Genomic DNA, 24536 nt, shown 5'->3' with positions numbered 1-24536 from the left:
TTGGAGGGAAAACACCAAGGAACACCAAACTTAAAAATTTTAAGATCAAGACACAAGGAAAACTCAAGAACACTTTGAAGACTCACAAGAACACAAGAACATGAAGAAAGAACACCAAACTTAAAATTTTTAAAAAACCAAAATAAAATTTTCGAAAAACAAAGAAAAATCAACAAGAAAATACCAAACTTAAAGTTTGGCACAAGATTTGATAGAAAAACTATTTTTGAAAAAGAAGATTTTGAAAAGAATATAAAAGATTCTGACCCAATTTCCAAGAACAAAGACTAACGCTCTAGCCAACGAATTGTGAATCACACTTTTCACAACTAGTACCACTAACCAGCAAGTGCACTGGGTCGTCCAAGTAATACCTTACATGAGTAAGGGTCGAATCCCACGGAGATTGTTGGTTTGAAGCAAGCTATGGTTATCTTATTATTCTTAGTCAGGAGGCCAACAACAGTGTTTTTCAACTTCAATTGTAAAGAGTCAAAGGGCATAAATATAAATACTTATTGTGCAATGATGGGGAATATGTTGGGGTTTTGGAGATGCTTTGTCTTCTTTATTTCAGTTTTTCTCTTGTACTCCTCTTCACACACGCAAGGCTCCTTCCATGGCAAGCTGTATGTAAGGTGTCACCGTTGTCAATGGCTACTTCCCGTCCTCTCAGTGAAAATGGTCCAAATGCTCTGTCACAGCACGGCTAATCATCTGTTGGTTCTCGATCATGTCAGAATAGAATCCCTTGATTCTTTTGCGTCTGTCACTACGCCCAACAATCGCGAGTTTGAAGCTCGTCATAGCCATTCAATCCTTGAATCCTACTCGGCATACCACAGACAAGGTTTAGACTTTCCGGATTCTCATGAATGCCGCCATCAATTCTAGCTTATACCACGAAGATTCTGATTAAGAAATCTAAGAGATACTCATTCAATCTGATGTAGAATAGAGGTGGTTGTCAGGCACATGTTCATGGATTGAGGAAGGTGATGAGTGTTCACGGATAATCACCTTCTTCATAGTGAAGCGCGAATGAACATCTTAGATAAGAACAAGCGTGTTTGAATGGAAAACAGAGATAATTGCAATTTCAGCCAGAAAATACCTGAAATTACAGAAAAACACACAAACTCATAGTAAAGTCCAAAAATATGAATTTTTCCTAGAAACTAAAAAAAATATACTAAAAACTAAGTAAAAACAATGCCAAAAAGCGTATAAATTATTCGCTCATCAATAAGATTGATTGAAAAAGATTTGAAAATCAATTTTAAAAAGATAAGAGGTTAGAGGAGAAGTTAGAAAGAATTTTGAAATTGATTTTGAAAAAGATATGATTGAAATTGAAAAAGATATGATAAGGAATTGAAAAGATTTAATTTTGAGAACTAAAGTTGATTACTTGACTAACAAGAAACAAGAGGATATGATTTTAAAATTTAAAGATTGAACCTTTCTTAATAGGCAAGTAACAACTTAATATTTTTGAATCAATCATATTAAATGTTGGTATTAATTTCAAAAATATGAAATGAAAATAAGAAAAAGATTTTTGAAAATCAATTTGAAATTTTCGAAAATTATGAAAGAAAAATGAAAAGGATTTGATTTTTGAAAAAGATTTTGAAAAAGATAAGATTTTCAAATTGAAAATTTGAGTTGACTCAAAAGAAACAATTGAATTTTAAAAATTTTTGAGAGAGTCAATCCCAATTTTCAAAATTTTTAGAGAGAAAAAGGGAAAGATATTTTTTTATTTTTGAATTTTTAATGATGAGAGAGAGAAAAACATAAAATTGACACAAAACATAAAAATTATGAATCAAAACAACTAATGCATGCAAGAACACTATGAATGTTAAGATGAACACCAAGAACACTTTGAAGATCAAGATGAATATCAAGACTTATTTTTGAAAATTTTCAAGAAAAGAAAAACATGCAAGACACCAGACTTAGAAATTTTCAAACTTTAGACACTAACAAATTGAAAATGCATATGAAAAACAAGTAAGACACAAAACAGGAAAATAAGAGGATCAAACAAGAAGACTGGACAGGAACAACTTGAAGATCATAAAGAACATATGATGAATTTTTGAAAATTCTTGAGAAAAACAAACACATGCAAGACACCAAACTTAAAACTTGACTCTAGACTCAAACAAGAAACAGAAAAATATTTTTGATTTTATGATTTTATAAATTTTTTTGGATTTTTTCGAAAATTAATTGGGAAAAACGAAAAAGAAGAAATTTTTTTTGTATTTTTCGAAAATAAGAAATAAAAAGCTTAAAATTAAAAAAAATTACCTAATCTGAGCAACAAGATGAACCGTCAGTTGTCCAAACTCGAACGATCCCCGGCAACGGCGCCAAAAACTTGGTGTGCGAAATCGTGATCGTTCCTTCCTTGGTAACGGCGCTAAAAACTCAATACGCACGTTCATGTTCTTAATTCTGTTTCACAACTTCGTACAACTAACCAGCAAGTGCACTGGGTCGTCCAAGTAATAAACTTTACGTGAGTAAGGGTCGATCCCACGGAGATTGTCGGCTTGAAGCAAGCTATGGTCACCTTGTAAATCTCAGTCAGGCGGATTCAACTGATTTTATGAATTGATAAGTAAAAGATAAATAAAATATAAAATAGGATAGTGGTACTTATGTAATTCATTGGTGAGAATTTCAGATAAGTGTATAGAGATGCTTTCGTCCCTCTGAACCTCTGCTTTCCTGCTGTCTTCATCCAATGCGTTGTATGTTAGGCATCACCGTTGTCAATGGCCACTTGTCCTCTCAGTGAAAATGGTCCAATGCACTGTCACTGCATGGCTAATCATCTGTCGGTTCTCGATCATACTGGAATAGGATCCATTGATCCTTTTGCGTCTGTCACTACGCCCAGCACTCGCGAGTTTGAAGCTCGTCACAGTCATTCAATCCCTGAATCCTACTCGGAATACCACAGACAAGGTTTAGACTTTCCGGATCTCAGGAATGGCCATCCATGGGTTCTAAATTATACCACGAAGATTCTAATATCTCGGACTCGGTCCCCTGTATTAGATATCCAAGAGATATCCATTCAATCTAAGGTAGAACGGAAGTGGTTGTCAGGCACGCATTCATAAGTTGAGAATGATGATAACTGTCACGATCATCACATCCATCATATTGAAGTGCGAATGAATATCTTAGAAGCGGAGTAAGTTGAATTGAATAGAAAAACAGTAGTACTTTGCATTAATCTTTGAGGAACAGCAGAGCTCCACACCTTAATCTATGGTGTGTAGAAACTCTACCGTTGAAAATACATAAGTGATAAATGTTCAGGCATGGCCGAATGGCCAGCCCTCACAAAAGTCTAAGATAGCATAAAACTAATCAAAGATGATCCAAAGATGTAAATACCATAGTAAAAAGTCCTATTTATACTAAACTAGTTACTAGGGTTTACAGAGATAAGTAAATAACGCAGAAATCCACTTCCGGGGCCCACCTGGTGTGTGCCTGGGCTGAGAATTGAGCTTTACACGTGTAGAGGCATCTCTTGGAGTTGAACGCCACTTTGTAACCTGTTTCTGGCGTTTAACTCCAGAATGCAGCATGGAACTGGCGTTGAATGCCAGTTTGCGTCGTCTAAACTCGGGCAAAGTATGGACTATTATATATTGCTGAAAAGCCTTGGATGTCTACTTTCCAACGCAATTGAGAGCCCGCCATTTGGAGTTCTGTAGCTCCAGAAAATCCATTCCGAGTGCAGAGAGGTCAGAATCCAACAGCATCAACAGTCCTTTTACAGCCTGAATCAGATTTTTGCTCAGGTCCCTCAATTTCAGCCAAAAATTACCTGAAATCACAGAAAAATACACAAACTCATAGTAAAGTCCAGAAATGTGATTTTTATTTAAAAACTAATAAAAATATACTAAAAACTAACTAATTTATACTGAAAACTATGTAAAAACAATGCCAAAAAGCGTATAAATTATCCGCTCATCAGCAAGGTTAGTAGAGAATTGAGAGAATCAAACCTTAAACACTTGAGTGATTAGAGTGTATACACTTCCGGTGAGGGTTCGATGCTCGATTCTTTGTTCCCGGCTTTCACGAGTTTTCTTCTAGCAAGTTGACTTGTACTTAATTTTTATGATTTGAATTAGTGAGGTCCAGTTCATATTTGTTCTTGAAAGATTTATTTACTTTTAACCAAGTAGGAAAAAACATTTTGCATTTAGTTGCATTCATATAGATAGATTGCATTTCATAAATTCTACCATTCATCTTCATTCCTTTATAGCTTCTCTTGAGTTTAGCATGAGGACATGCTAATGTTTAAGTGTGGGGAGATTGATAAACCGCTGTTTTACGGTTTATTTTGTATTGAATTGAGTGGATTTTATCAATTATTCTCACACTTATGCATATAATACGCATGTTTTACATTTTCCTTCCTAATTTTGTGCTATGATTGAAAACATGCTTCTTTGGCCTTAAATTTGCTAATTTTAATCTTCTCTTATTACGATTCAATACCGTGATATGTGTGTTCAGTGTTTTTAGGTTTTATAGGATATGAATGGCTTAGAGGACGGAAAGGAAGCATGCTAAAGTGGAAGGAACACAAGAAAGTAGAGTTTTGAGAAGCTGGCAGCGACGCGTACGTGTGGATGATGTGTACGCGTGACCAGGATTTTGTCAAGTGACGCGTACGCGTGGGCGACGCGTACGCGTCACAGAGCGTCACGTGCTGCAGATATCAGAAAATGCTGGGGGCGATTTCTGGACTATTTTTGGCCCAGTTCCAAGCCTAAAAACACAGAATAGAGGATACAGAGTGGGGGAATCATTCATTCATACATTCACTCACAAAAGTTAGGTTTGAGATGTAGTTTTCTAGAGAGAGAGGCTCTCTCCTCTCTCTATGTTTTATGGTTTTTAGCTTTAATTCTTCTCCAATTCAGATTTCTACTTTACTTTGATTTAGTTTCTCTTCTACTTTTATTTGTTCTAGTACCTTAGATATCTATTTCCTTTGTTGTTGTCTTTATTTTCCCAAATTAATTTATGAACTCTTCATGTTAGATTCAATTTCCTTTTTAATGCAATTTGAGGTATTTCATGTCTATTGCTTCTTCTTTTATTTGTTATCATTGATTCCTTACGATTGGTTATTTAGATTTTATTATCTCTTATTAATTTTCTATGTTTTTATGTTATGCCTTCCAAGTGTTTGATAAAATGCTTGGTTGGGTTTTAAATTAGAGTTTTGGTATTCTTATCTTGGATTGGTCAATTAGAGACTCTTGAATTATCAGAAGTCTTTTGTTGATTGGTGATTGAGACTTGCTAGTTGGCTTGAGCTTCACTAACTCTAGTCTTTGATTAGGACTTGTGAACTCAAGTTGATTTTGGCTCACTTGACTTACCTTCAATTGTTAGAGGTTAACTAAGTGAAAGCAAAAGACAATTACCATCACAATTGACATTGATAATGAGGATAGGAATTCTAATTCTCAATCCTTGTTAAGACTTTTCTTAGTTGTTATTTTATTTCCTTATTATTTACATTACTTGTTTCTTATTTCAAAACCTAAAAATATACTTTCCCATAACCAATAATAACTACACTTCCCTGCAATTCCTTGAGAGACGGCCCGAGGTTTAAATACTTCGGTTTATTTTTATTAGGTTTGCTTAAGTGACAAACAATTTAAATATTGACTGAGGATAATTTGTTGGTTTAGAACTATACTTGCAACGCGCTTATTTTTATTGAAAATCTTTACCGGCAATTTTCCTCCGTCATCTTGCGTACGCGAACATGGAAAAATGCACGCCCACGCCGATTTTTAGCAAAGTGGATTTTATGTTTTTAAAACCTAATTTTGAACCTCTAAACCTCTATTTTTACTCTTTTAGCCCCTAAAATTTAGTTGGATACTTAGTGATAAGATGTAATTAGGAAGAGGTAGTAACTTGGGAGTGAAGCAAGTTATGGAGTAATGAACTATGATTGTGAAGTGGTGATTTTGAGCTTGAGAAGTGCTAACTGAACTAATATAATTATGAAGATGATAATAATGAAGTTCAATTGAGTGAAAGATGGGTTGATGATCATAATGACCTTAAGGTGTGATGGTGGTTGAATTTGAATGAATTATAATGATGATGAGATTGAATTTGATTGCAATATGCCTCCGGGTAAGACACAGTGGTGTTATCCACTTACTCCGGGTAAGAGACGAGATTGCTATGTAAGATGTAGTAGTGTATCCACTTGCTCCGGTTAAGAGTTCGAAGCTCCGGGTAAGATGCAAGGGTGAAATTCTATCGCCGCTTGATCCGGGTTGAGAACTATAACACCATCTGGGTAAGAGGCAAGGTGAAGTTGTCCCATGCTCCAGGTATGCGGGTAAGATGCAAGGGTTGCGGCATTTTTGCACTTGCTCCGTGTTTGGTGTTCTGTCCAGGGTTAGCTACCGAACATGTCGGGTCGAGCTTTATAACCGACAGATGAGACTCATCGGCCATAGGACAGGCTTGCATCATTTGCATTAATTGGGAATGCCTAAATGAACTTACTCTGTTAATTATTATATTTGTTATCTACAGTACCTGTATTCTACCTATGTTTGCCATTACCTGCTTGTTTGTGTGTGCAGTTTCACCGGTGTTGGAGGATTAGAGGAAAGAAAGAGGATTAAGGGCTTAGGTTTAAGTTTTGGTTGAGTTAGGAATCCTTAGAAAACAACATTGACTTATGGTTTCTGTTTTAGTTCTTTAAGTTTTATAATCTGAGTGTGAGAGTTCTAGGATTGCCTCTGGCTTTTCCGGGACTTTATATCTTATGTATGCGGCACCATTACCATGCTAAGAACTCCCGATTCTCATCCCATACAATATTTGTGATTTTCAAATGCAGGTCAGGCGGAACCTCGCTGAAGCATTCTGGGAGCATCTAAAAGCTAAGATTCTCTTGTACTTTTGGGACTTTAGTTTGGTTATGTATATATATTTACCATGCTGAGAACGTCTGGTTTCTACCACATACATATTTTGTGATTTTCAGATGCAGGACGTGAAGCAACTCACTAAGACATTCTGGAAGTTTTTGACGTGAAGAACTCTTACCTTTTGGGATTCTATTTTGGTTTTTTATATATATGTAGATACTTTATATCTTCACTGTATATATTATGTTTTATCCCTCTTAGAGGTTCATTTGGAGAAACAGGTTTTCTAAACAGTATTTTTGGTCTTTTTAGAATTTTCATGTATATATATAGATATGTATATATGCTCTGTCCGGTTTTAACTTTGCAAGCCAGGTCAGAAGCTTTGATATCTGTATCTTGGAACTCTTTTGTATATATACTTTCATGCTTATTTTACTCTTGTCTGGCTTCGTTACGTTTATCGCTTACGTGAGTGATGCGCTTTTCTGTTTAATGCTTTGCTTTAAAACTTTCTTTCAAAGGCTCCTAGATAAATCTTCTTTCCAACTATATTATGTATATTGTACTTTATTTTTAGAGGTCGTAGTACCTAGCCACCTCTATTTTACATCCTAGGTGTAAAGCTCTGTGTGGAAGGGTGTTACATGGAGTCCGCTCTTTAATGTGTGTAGGTGCATTTCAGGGCTGAGGTCAGGGATTTCCATGGTTGCTTTAGCGAACTTGGTCATATAGTCTTTTAAACTCTCGTGCGGGCCTGGTTTGATAGTGCTGAGATAGTCGGATCCATGTACATATATCCTTAAAACTGCAAAATAGTCAATGAAGGACCTTGCCAATTCCTCGAAACAAGAGATTGAACCTGCAGGAATCTTAGAAAACCAAAGTGCACCATCTAAGAAAGTTGGAAAAGATCAACAGAGTATAAGGTCAGAGGCACCGTTAAAGAACATCGTGGATTGGAATTTCTTTATGTGCACGCGGGGATCTCCAAACCCTTCATACACCTTAAGTGCTATAGCCAAAATGAAATTCTTTGGCATCTGGAATTTGACAATCTCCTCGGAGAAGGGGTTGTCTATGATCAGCTTTTCTTTAGGCGGAGTGACCTCTAAGGAACTCGAGTCCAGAGGTCGCGTCCAGTTTGAGGTCGCTGACGTGGCGGAAAATGGCGAATTAAGAATTGTTATGAGATATGCGTTGCAGGTATAGTTCTTAACCAACCAGAAATCCGCTTATCAATTTAGAAGGGTTGTCACAAAAATTAAAATTAAAATACTGGGAGTATGAATCCCAGGTCGTCTCCCAACGAGTTGCAGAAAGGTGTGCTATTTTATTAATCAGATGTTTTCAAAAAGGGTTTGAGTTGAATAAACAGGAAATTAAATTGGGGAAATTAAGTAATTTAAATAAAAGCCTTGACTGGGAGTAGATTAGTTGGAAGCCCTATTCTTGTTGAAGTACTTTCAAGATTAATTGATAATTGAAGGTTGTTCTGTTTAGTTATCCCTTACTAGGTAAGGGAAAGTCAAACAAGTTAGAATGTTGTTTCTATTCACAAGTTCCAATCCGCTCAATTGAAAAGGATTAGTGTCAGTGACTAGAGAGCATTCCAACAATAAATCCAATTACAATTTTTCTTTTAAGCATCCCAACTCAAGGGTTCCTTTCAATCAACTCCCCATCAAGTTAGGGAACTACTCGCTCATTGTGAATGTAGAACTCATAACATAGGAAAGGGAATTAAAGAAAGACATGATAAATAAAACTCAAAGGAATCAATTAAAAATAAAAGTAATTCTTGTATTAATAAATACTAAAATAATCCAATAGTAAAATTGAGTAAATTAAAGGACATGGAAGAGTAAAGCCAAGTAAAGAAAACGAACTAGAATGACGAAGTCTTGATGAGGTAATAACTCTTCTCAATATCCCAATGCAAAGAGCAATAGAAATAAAATCCTAAGAACTATGAATGTGCAGAGAGAAAACCTAGAGGAGGAGTAAAACTAGATCTAAAAGCTAAAAATTGTGTGGAATGAATGTTGTTCTGGTTTCTGCATGTTCTCTGGCTCTAGTCTGCTTTTCTAGGCCAAAAACTGGGTCAAAACAGGGCCCAAAATCACCCCCAGCGAATTCTGCAGATTATGCGGATCGCGCACGTCACGCGATCGCGTCATTCATGCGGACGCGTCATTCAGCGTTTTGCTTTGCCACGCGGACACGTCGTCCACGCCTCCGCGTCACTTATGCTATTCCAATCCACGCAGTCGCGTGAGCCATGCGGCCGCGTCACTGCGATTTCCTCTCTTTTGCGCGGTCGCGTGAGCCATGCGGCCGCGTCACTTCTCGCTAGTCATCTCCTTAATTTCTTGTGTTCCTTCCATTTTTGCAAGCTTCCTTTCTAATCTCCAACTCATTCATGCCCTATAAAGCCTGAAACATTTAACACACAGATCACGACATCGAATGGAATAAAGGAGAATTAAAATACATAATTAAAAGTCTCTTAGGAAGCAAGTTTTCAATCATGTAATAATTTTAAGAAGGAAATATAAATGCATGCTAATCATATGAATAAGTGGGTAAAGATCATGATAAAACCACACAATTAAGCACATTATAAATCATAAAATAGTGGTTTATCAACCTCCCCACACTTAAACATTAGCATGTTCTCATGCTTAGTTGAAGCAGATAAAATAAATGAGTAGGAACATGTAAAACTTATGCAATGCAATGCAACCTATATATGTGAATGCAACTATATGATTCTTGTCCACTTGATCAATAGTAAATAAGCTCTTCAAAACAATTACAAATCAAATTCCACTAATTCAATTCTCATACAGTAAGAACAGATAAAAATGCAAGAAGGTAGCTCATGAAAGCAGGGAACATAGAATTTTAAGCATTAAACCCTCACTGATGATGTATGTACGCTCTAGTCTCTCTAGTGTATAGGGCAATCACTCTATCCTTCTCTAATCATGCTCTCTAATTTTTGTTCTTCTCCTAATCAATCAACAACATTTAATATACCAATGCAAACATAATGAGGTCTTTTCAAGGTTGTAATAGGGCCAAGGTAATGGTAAGGATACATATATGGCTAAGTAAGCTTATAAACTGAATCTTTAATTAACCCAAGCTTTAACATAACATATATATATTCTATATAACTTTAGAATTCATACCTAGCTACCCAGAATTTCCCTTTCACATTCCACACTCATGTATCAACTTTTTATCTTAATTTTATCATACATGCATTGATCTTTGAATTCTTAACTTAACATTGGGGTAATTTTGTCCCCTTATTTATTTATTGAATATTTTTGGTTTTTTTTTTCTCAACATAAACATAAAAATAAACATAGCTTATCAATGCACATAGATTTTCAATTCTTATAGTTTCACATGAGTAGGTGTCCAAATTCCCATTATATTATCATGACACATTCCCTTATTATCTTTTATTCCCACAATTTTCCATACTTAATTAGCACACACAATTCTATCTTAAGCTAACCAAAGATTCAATTTGGGATATATAATTGTTTTTTCTGCTTAAGGCTAGTAATGTGGTAAAATATAGAACAAATGGGATTTAAAGGCTCAAAGTGGCTAACAAAGGTAATTGAAAGGGTAGGCTTAATTTGGATAAGTGAGCTAAACAATTAATGGCCTCAATCATATGCAAACATATAAATATAATAAACATTGGACATATAGGATGGAACAAAATATAGATCACAATCATAGAGAAGTAAACACACAAGAATAAAATAATTATGGTTAAATAATGTAACCATGCATAAAGGCTCGAATCTCACAAGTTGTGTGTTCTTTAGCTCAAAAATCGTGTTCCAAATACAACTTCAAGCAAATTTAACATAAAAGTTTTAATTAAAATTAGTGAAATTTTGTTCCAAAAATAGAGTCTTAGAAGAAACTTATTGTCTTTTCAATCAAGTAGAACATGCATGCAACTAATCTATTACTATGCAATTTATCCTATTCTACAAAAGAAAAACTAACTAAATATCCTAATTTATTGGTGTTTAGGGAAGAGAAATTACCTCCAGAAGTCAGGTACTGACCGATCTCTCCACACTTAAGGCTTTGCACCGTCCTCGGTGCCATCTGTCAGGAACAAAGGGGGGTTGGTAGCAGTATCTCCACAGGCAGGACCATCATGGCTTCCTGTGCTGGTAAAGGAAGTGGAGTCCGGGGTGTCTGAGTCCTTGAATTTTCCCATAATCAGCTCCTGTCTGATGTATTTCCCGTTAGGGACATACTGATCATCCCGTGGAAGCATGGCTTTGGTGTCCCCAGCTCTGTAGGAGACTCCAGCTGCTGAGACAAGATCTGAGACCAAGGCAGGAAAAGGTAAGTTGCCCGCAATTTGTACGTGTCTCATGGCATTCTGAATGTGTCTTGGTAGGTTCAGAGGTTGGTCTGTAAGGATGCACCATAGTAGAACGGCCATGTCCGCAGTGAAGGAGGACTCATGAGTGCTTGGAAAGACGTAATGGGACATGATCTGTGCCCATACGTGAGCCTCCAAGGTAAGTGCTGAAGCCGATATTCCCTTAGGGCAGGTACGATGGTATCCGTAGATCCAACAGCTGCCAGGTAGTGCAATAACTCTGAGAACGGCGTCCCAGTCAAATTGGTACATCTGGCGCTTGAGTGCGGCTTCTTGAAAGACGTCCAATCCTTCTGGAACAGGGGGAAGACCTAGAGCTCTTTGAATGGCCTCTTCTGTAATGGGGATTTGCTTCTGACGGACAAAGACAGCCTGCAGGGTTGGCAGGTGGAAGTTGGAGTAGAACTCGACTACCCAAGAAAGATTGACCTACCTCGGCTATCTCTGTAGGAAACCTCATTGTCTTTGTGCAATTTGCGGCTCAACAAAGGTAGCACTATGGTTTGGGAGGAGAAGAAGGTATTCGTTATTGTAACTCCTTTCTGCCAGGATGGGGAACATCTGCTCACAGTAGCGATTGGAAAATCGCGTAGTGTCCTTTGCTGGGAAGGCTTTTTCTTTATCATCAACCTTTATAATCCTCTTAGTTCTTTTTGTTGAGGGTTTAACTGCAGTTGAAGAGGGCTCTACCACTAGTGCTCTCTTTGTTCCTCTCCTTGCTGTTGATTTGGGAGTAGCTTTCTCTTTACCTTTCTTGGTGGCCATCCTGAAAAAGGGAAGAGAGAGTAAATTAAATTTAAAGAGATAGAGCAAGGAAGAGGATTGTATGAGTGATAATCAATGTACGGCAAAGAGTATGTCATTAACACATGGTCATGACTACATGTGAAAAGTTCATCAATGGAAAAATAGCAAGTGCAGTTGAGGACAATTAAATGCAAGGGGTTTATTGGCATGCAGGCAAAGGCATGAGTAGCATAGATCAAGCATTTAATTAGTCAAATTTGTTATCACTCGTAACAAACTAGCCATCACGTTTGTATTGCCAATTAAATTTAATTAATATAATAGTAAAGGGAATTTGTGAAAAGCAAGCATTGAATGTTAGAGTAGAATAACGTAGGAAAGTGCATAATGCCATATGGGCTTTTTCACAAACACATAGCATGCATGGTAAATAGGGTATAGAAAGTATTAAATTAAACATGCAAGCAACCCTTTTAAAAGCAATATATAATTGCCAAACAAATTTACAACAATCCACAAGTATATAATGAGAAACAATGACCCAAATAAATTTCCACCACCAAGTAAAAAGGAAAAAGAAAGAAAAAAAATATGGATAATGGAAGTAAAAAGAAAAGAAAAGAAGATAACATATAAAAATAAGGAGAATAATGGAAAAGTAAAGAGGGGGAAGAAGAAAAGAAAAAACCTTGTGAATGGGGATGAGAGAGAGAGAGAGTAGAAAGAGAGAAAGAAAGAAGAAGGAAGAAGTAAGGAGGGAAAAGAGAAAATAGGATTTGGGGAGAAAAAGATAAGATAATTGGCAAATTAGGGAAGCTGTGCGGCGCAAGCGACGCGGTCGCGTGGGGCACGCGGTCGCGCAACTTGTGCTTATACTGATTGACGCGGTCGCGTCGGTCACGCGGTCGCGTGACCCTTTTTATGCTACTGGCGTGAGGGCATGCGATCACGTGAGTGGCCATTAGAAGGATATGACGCGGTCGTGTCGGTCACGCGGCCGCGTGGGAAGAATTGTGCGTTCACCACCAATCCAGCACCACTCTAGCACAACTATCGGTCGTGCACCCTTTTCACGTTGAATTCCAGGGCACGCGGCCGCGTGAGTGACGCGGTCGCGTGGGAGGCCAATGTTCCCATTTGACGCGGACGCGTCAGCGACGCGGTCGCGTGGGGCGATTTGTGCCACTGGCACGCCTCCAGCCACGCTCTTGCGTGACTCTCTGTTCGTTTTATTATTTTCTCCCATCACCTGCGGCGCGGACGCGTCAATGATGCGGTCACGTCGCGTGAAAAATATTTTTTTTTAATTAAAATATGTAAATGCAGATGCGCAAAATGTACTAATAAAGAGAAGAGTTATTGAATAGGGAAAACTAAGAATAAAGAAAAGAACGATCATACCATGGTGGGTTGTCTCCCACCTAGCACTTTGCTTTAACGTCCGTAAGTTGGATGCTCCACTAGCTCAGGCTTCGGCTATGTGGGGATCTTTCAAGAGGAAGATCTCGGGCTCCTTGTTTTTCTTTAGCTTCTCGCCATGGTACAGCTTTAAATGATGTCCATTAACGTTGATAAGTTCAGAGCTTGAAGGATGGCTTAGGTGATAAACTCCGTATGGTTCGGCCTTCTCTATTCTGTATGGACCTTCCCATCTTGATCTCAACTTGCCTGGCATGAGCCTCAGTCGAGATTTGTAAAGGAGGACTAAGTCCCCAGGTTGGAACTCTTTTCTCTTGATGTGCTGATCATGTACAGCCTTCATCTTCTCCTTGTAAAGCCTTGAGTTCTCATAAGCTTCTAGGCGAAGGCTTTCCAGTTCTTGCAGTTGCAACTTTCTTTCAGCTCCGGCTTTCTCAATTCCCATGTTGCACTCCTTTACTGCCCAAAAGGCTTTGTGCTCTATTTCAACAGGGAGATGACAAGCTTTTTCATAAACTAAGCGAAAAGAACTCATCCCAATGGGTGTTTTGTATGCGGTTCTGTATGCCCGGAGTGCATCTTGTAGCCTGGTGCTCCAATCTCTTCTATGAGGTTTGACTATCTTCTGCAAGATATGCTTTATCTCTCTGTTTGACACCTCGGCTTGCCCATTAGTCTGAGGATGGTAGGCTGTTGCAACCTTATGAATTATCCCATGCTTTTTCATTAATCCTGTTAGTCTCCTGTTACAAAAATGGGTGCCTTGATCGCTCACGATTGCTCATGGTGATCCAAAGCGACAAATAATGTGGTTTCTCACAAAGGAAACAATAGTGTTAGCATCATCAGTGCGGGTAAGAATTGCTTCCACCCATTTGGAAACGTAATCCACAGCTAACAATATATAAAGATAACCATTAGAATTTGGAAATGGACCTATGAAGTCAATGCCCCAAACATAAAAAATTTCATAGAAAAGCATAATTTGTTAAGGCATCTCATCCCTCTTGGATATATTACCAAATTTTTGGCATAGAAAACAAGATCTACAAAATTCAGCAGCGTCTCTAAAAAGAGTAGGCCACCAGAATCCACAGTCTAAGATTTTTCTAGCTGTTCTTTGAAGGCCAAAATGTCCTCCACTCTCAGACGAGTGACATGCCTCTAAGATGGACTAGAATTCTGATTGAGGCACACACCGTCTAATTACCTGGTCAGCGTCACATCTCCATAAATATGGGTCATCCCATATATAATATTTAGACTCGCTTTTCAGCTTGTCTCTTTGATGCTTAGAAAAGTTTGGAGGAAAGGTGCAGCTAACTAGATAATTAGCTACAGGTGCATACCAAGGGACTACCTCAGATACTGCTTGCAGGTTATCAAATGGGAAATTATCAGCTATAGGAGTGGGGTCATCTATAATGTGCTCAAGGCGACTCAAATGGTCTGCCACTAAATTCTAGTTACTACTCCTATCTTTAATTTCTAAATCAAATTCTTGTAATAGCAGTATCCAACGTATAAGCCTTGGTTTGGACTCCTTTTTAGCTAATAGATACTTTAGAGCTGCGTGGTCTGAGTACACTACTACCTTCGTACCAAGTAAATAGGCTCGGAATTTATCCAGAGCAAAAACAATAGCAAGAAGCTCTTTCTCAGTAGTAGTGTAATTGGACGGAGCGGCATCTAAAGTTTTAGATGCATAAGCAATAACAAAGGGGTCCTTACCTTCACGCTGAGCCAGTGCTGCTCCTACTGCATGGTTGGAGGCGTCGCACATTATTTCAAATGGCTGGCTCCAGTCTGGTCCTCTCACAATTGGAGCTTGAGTCAGGGCGGTCTTCAGCTTATCAAATGCTTGTTTGCAATCCTCGCTGAACTCGAACTCAATATCCTTCTGCAGTAGTCTAGATAAGGGAAGAGCTACCTTACTGAAGTCCTTAATGAATCTCCTGTAAAAACCTGCATGGCCAAGAAACAAATGGAATTTCCTCACAGAAGAGGGGTAAGGTAAACTAGAAATAACATCCACCTTTGTTGGATCTATAGAAATGTCAGTATTAGACACAACATATCCTAGTACAATACCTTGTTTTATCATAAAGTGACATTTTTCAAAATTTAATACAAGGTTTGTACTGACACATCTATCTAATACTCTAGATAATCCATCTAAGCAAAGGCTAAAGGAATCTCCATATACACTAAAATTATCCATAAAAACTTCCATACAGTCCTCAATAAGATCAGAGAAAAGACTCATCATGCACCTTTGAAAAGTAGCTGGTGCATTGCACAAGCCAAAGGACATTCTCTTGTAAGCATAAGTCCGAAAAGGACATGTGAAAGTAGTCTTTTCCTGATCTTCAGGAGCTATATAAATCTGGAAATAACCTATGTAACCATCTAAAAAATAATAATGTGATTTACCTGACAGGCGATCCAGCATTTGATCAATGAATGGAAGAGGATAGTGATCCTTACGAGTGGCCTGGTTGAGGCGTCTGTAGTCAATGCAGACCCTCCAGGCGTTCTAAACTCTGGTTGCCATGAGCTCTCTGTGCTCATTCTTCACTGTAGTGACTCCAGACTTCTTGGGCACCACTTGTACTGGGCTTACCCATTCACTGTCTGAGATGGGATAGATGATATCTGCCTCCAGTAGTCTGGTCACTTCCTTTTTGATAACCTCTAAGATAGTGGGGTTTAGTCTTCTCTGGGGTTGATGGACAGGTCTTGCTCCCTCTTCTAAAAATATTCTATGCTCACAGACTTGAGGGTTGATGCCTACTATGTCTGCCAAACTCCAACCAATTGCCTTCTTGTGCCTCCTCAGCACACTAAGTAACTGCTCTTCCTGTTGAGAAGTGAGTTCCCTTGCAATGATAATTGGAAACTTCTGCTCGCCTTCAAGGTAAGCATATTTGAGATGTGGAGGAAGGGGTTTTAATTCTAACTTCTGATCGTGGTCAGGCTCTGGGTTGTCTGGAGCTGGTAACAATGGTAAAGTACTGTCATTGTCCTCTGAGAATGTCCCCACACTTGGACTTTGTCCTATGTACTTCTCTTCAAATTCCTCCTGGTGAACTTCAGCCACGGTTTCTTCTATAATGTCACACTGGAGGATAGAATAATCCTCCGGAGGATGCTTCATAACTCCATTTAGATTGAAGATTACTACTCGGCCATTTATTTCAAAAGAGTATGTTCCTGAAAAAGCATCTAATTTGAACTTCGAGGTCTTCAGGAATGGTCTTCCAAGTAGGATTGATGATGGCTTCTCTGAGTCATTTTGGGGCATCTCCAGGATATAAAAATCAATGGAAAATGTGAGCCCCTTAATGCCCACTAATACATCTTCAGCAACTCCAGCCACTGTAATAATGCTTTTATCTGCTAACACAAAATGAGCTGCCGACCTTTTTAAGGGAGTGAGCCTCAAAATATCATATATAGACAAAGGCATTATACTCACACATGCAGTCAGAAAATACCACACCACCAATAGTACAATTAACCATACATGGACCTGGGTCACTACACTTTTCAGGTAAACCTCCCATTAAAGCAGATATGGAACTACCTAAAGGAATAGTTTCTAATTCATTAATTTTGTCTTTATATATACATAATCTTTTAGAAACTTGGCATATTTAGGTACCTGTTGAATAACATCAAAAAGAGAAACAGTTACCTCAACCTTTTTGAATATCTCTACCATTTTGGGATCAGGTTCCAACTGTTTCCTGGGCTTCCTTGCAAGTTGTGGAAATGGAATGGGAGTGGTGTCTTTTGCAGTGTCTGTGCCCTTTGGTGCTTCCTCCTGTGGTTGAACTTCTTCTTTTTCATCTATGTCCTGTATGTCTTCTTCCTCTTCAACATCTGCTATTTCCACTACCTCTTCAGCTAAGGCATGTTCTGGTGGGCTTGGCTCCTCCTGATTCCTCTCCTGCAGTGTGGTTTCGGACCTTAGGGTAATGGCATTAATGCCACCCTTTGGATTGGGTAATGGTTGAGAGGGAATTCCACTGGAGCTCAAAGGCTGGTTATTAGAGTTATTCATTGATTCAATTTGTGAGACAAGAGCTTACAGGGTAGAGTTCAGACCATTTAGTGTAGCATAAAGGTTATTTTCCATGGTCTGTTGTCTCCGATCAATAGATTGTAGTAAGTCATTGATAAACCACTATTTTATGGTTTATATTGTGTTTAATTGTGTGGTTTTATCATGATCCTTACCCACTTATTCATTAAATTAGCATGCATTTAGATTTCCTTCCTGAATTTATTACATGTTTGAAAACTATTTCCTAGAGACTTTAATTATTTATTTTTAATTCTCCTTTATTTCATTCGATGCCGTGTTCTGTGTGTTGAGTGTTTCAGACTTTACAGGGCATAAATGAGTTGGAGATTGGAAAGGAAGCTAGCAAAAATGGAAGGAACACAAGAAATTGAGGAGATAACCAGCGAGAAGTGACGCGGCCGCATGGCTCACGCGACCGCGCGAAAGAGCGCAATTCGCAGTGACGCGACCGCATGACACCCGCGGCCGCGCGGATTGGAAAAGCTAACACGACACGGTAGCGTGGACGACGCGAACGCGTGGCAAGGAAAAACGCGAATGACGCGTCCGCATGGATGACGTGATCACGTGACATGTGCGATCTGCATAATCTGCAGAATTCGTTGGGGGCGATTTTGGACCTTATTTTGACCCAGTTTTTGGCCCGGAACAACAGACTAGAGCCACAGAATATGCAGAAACAAAAGGAGCATTCATTCTATAGAGTAGACAGTTTTTAGATCTAGTTTTACTCCCTTAGGTTTTCCTCTCTATGTTTTGGAGAATTTTAATTTTGAATTGATCTTAGCATTGGAACATTGAGAAGAGTTATTTCCTCATCAAGACCTCGTCATTCTAGTTCGTTCTCTTAACTTGGTTTTATTCTTCCATGTTCTTTGCTTTGTTCAATTTTGTCATTTGAATACTTTCATGAATATTTGATACAAGGATTATTTCTTCTATTTTAATTTATTTTTCTATTCCAATAATCATGTCTTCTTTTAATTCCCTTTCATGTGTTATGGATTTATTATTTACAATGAGTGAGTAGTTCCCTCACTTGATGGGGAGTTGATTGAAGGGAACTCTTGAGTTGGAAGGATTGAAAGAAAAATTGTAATTGGGTTAACTATTGGATTGTTATCTAACCACTAACACCAACCCCTTTGAACTAAGTGGGTTGCAACTTGTGAGCAGATCTAGCATTCCAACTTGTTTGACTTTCCTTTACCTAGTAAAGGATAACCAAATAGAACAACCATTAATTATAATTTAATCTTAAAATCACTCCATCAACAGTAGAAATTCCAACTAATCAACTCCCAGTCAAGGCCTTTATTCATATTAATTAAATTTCCTCAATTTAATTTCCAATTTACTTAACTCAACTTCTTGGAACATCTGATTGATAAAATAGCACACTTTCTGCAACTCGTTGGGAGACGACCTGGGACTTAAAACTCCCAGTAATTTTTAATTTAAACTCTCTGTGACATATTTCTAAATTGATAGGCAGATTTTCGGTGAGTTAAGAACTATACTTGCAACGTAACCATTTTAATAATTTTTAATTTACCAACTTCCGTACCTCATCAGTCATCATTAGCAGATGAAGAAGGATAAGTAATTTGAGAGGTCTGCTATTGGGTATTCTGTTGTCCTTAGGATTGCCTTAGGTGAGGTGCTCTGTAAGGCTGGTACTGGTTCTACTGCCTGTTGTTGTTATTATTTCACCTATGATTTTCCTGATTGTCTTTGCCTCCTCTATTGTTGTTGTTGTCCCTCCAATTCTGGTTAGAATTGTCCTGCCATCCGTGGTTGTAACTGCCACTTTGATTGTACCCTTGGTTGGGGCGGTCATAGAAGTTATGAGTGGCTGCCATGGTGTTGTCTTCTTACTGGAGCTGCGGACATTCATCAGTATAATGGCTATAATCAGCACAGACTCTGCAAACTCTCTGTGGGACTAACTGTTGGCTTTGCTGTGGTGGAGAAGGTTGAGCTTGCTGAACTTGTTGTTGATTTAATTGCATCTGCTTCAGCAAGTTGGTCATTTCACAGATACTCTGAGTTAGAGCAGTAGTCTCTCTGCTAGAGGATACTTCTGCAACGGCTTTTGAATGGCCTTGTTTCTGCCTGTGATTCCAAGTGGATTCGGCTAAGTCGCTGATCAATTGCCATGCCTCATCAGTGGTCTTGTACTTTTTCATAGACCCATTGCTAGCACTTTCCAATGTGGTCTTATCTTGGGGCCTCATGCCCTGTGTGACGTAACCGAGCAACACTATCTTGTCAATCATATGGTGGGGGCATGCTTCCAGAAGATTATTGAAGTGCTCCCAGTATTCATAGAGAGTCTCGGATTCGTCCTGAACAATCATGGAAATGTCTTTCCTCAGTTTATCAGTAACTTCACCTGGAAAGAACTTTTCCAAAAATTCTCTTCTAAGTGTATCCCAATCGGATACAGTTGCTGCGGGTTGAGTGTAGTACCACTCTCTTGCCTTTCCCTCAAGAGAAAATGGGAAAGCTTTCAACAAAATTGAAGTTTCATCTGCACCATCACGCCTGCCAGTAGAACAGGCTGCTTGGAAATCTCTCAGGTGCTTGATAGGCTCTTGAGCAGGTAAGCCATGAAACTTGGGCATCAAATTGAGCAGTTCAGTCTTTATTTTAAAATCTGTAGCCACCGCTGGGTGATGCGCTTGAAACGGTTGCATTGAAAAATCAGGGGCTCCAGCCTCCTGGATAGTAACTCTCCTAGCTGCTGCCATGTTACCTGTACATAAATCAACCGAATCAGTAGAACGGGGGCTGGTTTCTTCCTCAAGTGACGTTTCAGATCCGCACTCAGAGAGGACTAACCGACGCCGAGCTTGCCTTATTCGTGAAATATTTCTTTCAATCTCAGGATCGAATACTGGCAAGCTTGGATCAGGAAGTGAACGCGTCATCTAACGAAAGAAACAAGTAGCTCATAGTAGCAAGATAAAATAAAATGCAAATAAATAAATTCCAATTAATAACTTTAGCATTCTATTGCAACTCCTCGGCAACGGCGCCAAAAATTGACGTGGAGGAAATTGGCGAATTAAGAATTGTTATGAGATATGCATTGCAAGTATAGTTCTTAACCAACCAGAAATCCGCTTATCAATTTAGAAGGGTTGTCACAAAAATTAAAATTAAAATACTGGGAGTATGAATCCCAGGTCGTCTCCCAACGAGTTGCAGAAAGGTGTGCTATTTTATTAATCAGATGTTTTCAAAAAGGGTTTGAGTTGAATAAATAGGAAATTAAATTGGAGAAATTAAGTAATTTAAATAAAAGCCTTGACTGGGAGTAGATTAGTTGGAAGCCCTATTCTTGTTGAAGTACTGATGAGAGAACTTTTGCGTGGTCTAGAAATTCGCAGATAAATCCTCGTTGCAAGTATAGTTTCTAAACCAACAAAAGTCCTTTCATACAAACGTTTTGGTTGTCACAAGTAACAAACCCCTTTAAAATTGATAACCGAGTATTTAAACCTTGGGTCGTCTTCTCAAGAAACTGCAGGGAAGTATGTTCTTATTATTGGTTATGAAGATTGTAAATTAGGGTTTTGAAGATGAGGAACAAGTGATTTAAATTGCAATTAAAGTAAGTAAAAGACTGTGAATTAAATAAATAATTGTAAAACACACTTTTGGCAAGGTATGAGAAATTAGAAGTCCTATCCTAGTTATCCTTATCAATGATGATGAAAATTGAATCTTAATTCCACTTAGTTAACCTTTGCTAGAGCAAAGGAAAGTCAAGTGACTAATTAGTTAGATCCTCAAATCCTAGTTAATCCCTAAGGAAAGATTGGGATTATTGAAGTTCAATTCAATTAGTAAAGACTTCATAACCTCTGGTCTATGCCTTCTGGACTTGGATTTGGGCCAAAAGGGCTTCAGAAATCGCTGGGAGCATTTTCTGCAATTTCTGGTGCGTGGCCTCTGTCACGCGTCCGCGTAGGTCACGCGGTTGCGACATTCAAAGTTTTCCTTGTCATGCGGTCGCTTCAGTCATGCGGCCGCGTCATATATGTTCTACTTGTGGCGCGCAATTGCGTCAGTCATGCGGTCGCGTCGCTGTTGATTCGCGCTGGCATGCGGCCGCGTCGCCCATGCGATCGCGTGGATGCCAGTTTCTTCAAAAACTCCGTTTTGCACTTTCCTTCCGTTTTTGTATGTTTCCTTTCCATCCTTTAAGTCAGTCCTACCTTAGAAGATCTGAAACCACTCAACACACGAATCACGGCATCGAATGGAAATAAAGGGTAATCAAAATAATTATTTTTAAGCATAGGAAACATATTTTTCACATACATCACATAATAAGGAAGGAAAAGTAAAACCATGCAATTAATATGAATAAGTGGGTGAAGGATTGAACAAATCACTCAGATTAAGCACAAGATATATCATAAAATATGGGTTTATCAACCTCCCCACACTTAAACAATAGCATGTCCTCATGCTGAGTCCAAGATAAAGAGTAAGTTAAGGTTAAAGTGGTGGAATCTCATGCAATGCAATCTACTCTAAATGAAACTACCTACATGCATCATGCAATTCTTAATTGTTATTCACTTGTATATAAAGCTTACATGTAGTTGAATTAATTCACATTCTCAAGGAGTCATATATATATATATATACATAGCCAAACCTTAGATAATGATAAAGCACTTTTACAGTTGAGATGGGAGAGAAAAATATTTTATAAACTTGTAAGACAATTAATAATTCAAGCAGAGATATATGTTAATGAGCTATTGAACCCTCACTGGATTTTGTGTTTACTCTCTAGTCACTCAGTGTTTATTGGGTTAATCACTCTATTCTTCTTTTTATCCTTCCTTTCTATAACTTTGTTCTTCATCTAACCAATCAACAATTATAGAGTATAGACACACCAAAGTCATGAGGTCTTTAATTAAGGTTGTACTGGGGCCAAGGTAAAGGTAAGGGTATATGTATAAGGCTAAGTGAGCTAATTAAGCGAATCCTTGATTAGTCTAAGACCTCACCTAACATACATACTTTGTAAAGCAAAACTTCTTTACCTATTTTCCCACTTTTTTCCACTTTTGATGTTACATGCTCATACTTTAACTTTTGTCCCATGTGCATTTAATTTGCATTTGGAAAATTTTTTTGTATCCCCTTTATTCAAATACTGAAAAATAACATTTTTTTATTGCACATGGTAATTCAATTATTTGATTTTACATGAGAATGCTTCCCAAAATTTTTATTTGAATAATTTTATTCTTTTCAACTTTTCTACCTTTTGTTTTTATCATCCATGTTCCCAATAGGTTTCCCACACTTAAACACTTACACACTTTCTATCTTAAGCTAACCAAGGATTCAACTTGGGATTTTTATTTTGTTTTTCTGCTTAAGGCTAGCATTGTGGTTTATAGAATAAGAGGGGGTTTAAAGGTTCAAGGGGGTTGACAAGGGTGATGTAAAAGGTAGGCTAATTTGGGATAAGTGAGCTAAAATCAAACAATGGCCTCAATCACTCTCTTGGTATGTATTTCTATTCTATAATCGGACATATAGATTAAAACAAAGTAAAGAACATCAGAATAAATAAGAAGGGCGGAACACACAGGAATAAAAATTATGGTTTGAATGTAACCATACAATTAAGCTCAAAACTCACAGGTTGTGTATTCTCTAGCTCAAAAATCATTTATCAATTATGTATGTCATGCAAGTAAAATTAAAAGTTCCCATTATTCTCGATGTAAAATTTATTTTGAATGGCTTTAAAGTTTGTGTTTCTCCTTGATGAAATGATGTTAACTAGCTAACAGGGAATGTTATATATACAAGGTGTGGGTTGTTTCTATTATGTTCAAGTCTCTAGTTTACTTCCTTTTTATATTTTCAAATTAAACTAAGCTATCTTATGCTAAAAAGGGTAAACTATACTAATTAATCCACAATTTCTATAACTAATAAGTTAGAATTGCAACTAAACTAAATGGCTAAAATATGAACTAAAGTGCGAAATGCAGAAAATAGAGTATGAATATATGAAAATAGCAATGTATAAGTACTGGGAGAATAAAAATAAAAATAAAGAGAAAAAATATAGAAAAATAGCAAAATAAAATGAAAGAGTCTGTAGTGGTTCATCAAAAAATACGCCAGAGATGGCAACCTCCTGATGCCAGGGCATTTTGGCCAGTTTCACTGACCTTTTCTTTATGGTTTTAGGGTAATTTCATGCACTTTCTTAGGAAATAAGCAAGTTTTGGGTAGAATTTCACTTACATCTTGATTCAAGCTAACATTGTGATTTTTATATGAATTCATGAGAATTATGCATGAATTGAATGACAAATTGGATGATGCATGTTTCATAACTTGGACTAGAACTTTGATGCACTTTATTGCTTGATTTTAGGACAAAAGAAGCAAGGAAGAACCACGTTAGCAGCCATGTTAGTCTAACTAACGTGACCTCTAACATGGAAGGGGAGCTAGCTTGCAACGTTAATGAGAAAAGTAATCGCTAATAACGTCCTCGAAGCCATCATAGCCCACGTTAATTGCCACGTTAACTACATTAACGTGGTAGTTAACGTGGAAGAAGAAAATGAAGCCAACGTTAGTGACACTCACCTTTGTCACTAACGTTGGACCAAGATCATATTGGCCACGTTAAGAGCCACGTTAACTCAATTAACGTGGACTCTAACGTGGAGGGAGCAAAGAATCGCCAACGTTAGTGACACTCACCTTTGTCACTAACGTTGGGCTAAACCACTTTGAGCCACGTTAGTTGCCACATTAACTCAGTTAACGTGAAATCTAACGTGGAAGGAGCAAGAATCGCCAACGTTAGTGACACTCA

This window comes from Arachis ipaensis, chromosome B04, assembly GCF_000816755.2.
Source record: "Arachis ipaensis cultivar K30076 chromosome B04, Araip1.1, whole genome shotgun sequence".
In the NCBI taxonomy this organism is placed as follows: Eukaryota; Viridiplantae; Streptophyta; class Magnoliopsida; order Fabales; family Fabaceae; genus Arachis; species Arachis ipaensis.
This window is presented reverse-complemented; position numbering follows the sequence as displayed.